The following is a 599-nucleotide window of genomic DNA, read 5'->3' as shown; positions in this document are numbered from 1 at the left end:
TCGAACGGCAGGGGAGCCAGCCCCCATCCCTCAGGTGAGTGTGCTATGCTCAGGTGATGGTTTTTCAGAGAACAGTCTAGTCCTGAGTGGCTCCTTGGGCTCTGAGTGCGGCTGGTGAAGTGGGGGAAGTGATGCTAGTCATTCCACCAGGGAGAAAATAGCCCAGAGCCCACACACTAGGAAGCTTTGGGGAGATTTCTTTGGCTCTTACTTCTTCTCAAGGGTCAGGCTGATATGGTACAAGAGAGGTTGGAAGCCGGAGGTATGATGGTGAATCAGCTCCCACGAGGCTCCTTAAGGGGCAGTTTTTTAAAACCCTATCCCGAGTCCTTCTCTTTTATTCTTTCACAATGAACCTTGAGGATTCCTACACTGATTGATTTTTGAATGTTAAACCAACCTTATATTTCTGGAATAAAACACACTTGGCTATCATATATTAATTTTATATATTGTTTGATTTAATTTATTAGTATTTTGTATAGGGTTTTTGTATATAAATTCATGAAGGAGACTGGCTGGCAAATTTTCTTTCTTGGAACAACAGCCTTGTCAGATTTTTTTATCTAGGGTATGCTAGAAGTAGTTCTTCTTTTTTT

This window comes from Bison bison, unplaced genomic scaffold (assembly GCF_000754665.1).
Source record: "Bison bison bison isolate TAMUID 2011002044 unplaced genomic scaffold, Bison_UMD1.0 scf7180017858770, whole genome shotgun sequence".
Taxonomy (NCBI): domain Eukaryota; kingdom Metazoa; phylum Chordata; class Mammalia; order Artiodactyla; family Bovidae; genus Bison; species Bison bison.
This window is presented reverse-complemented; position numbering follows the sequence as displayed.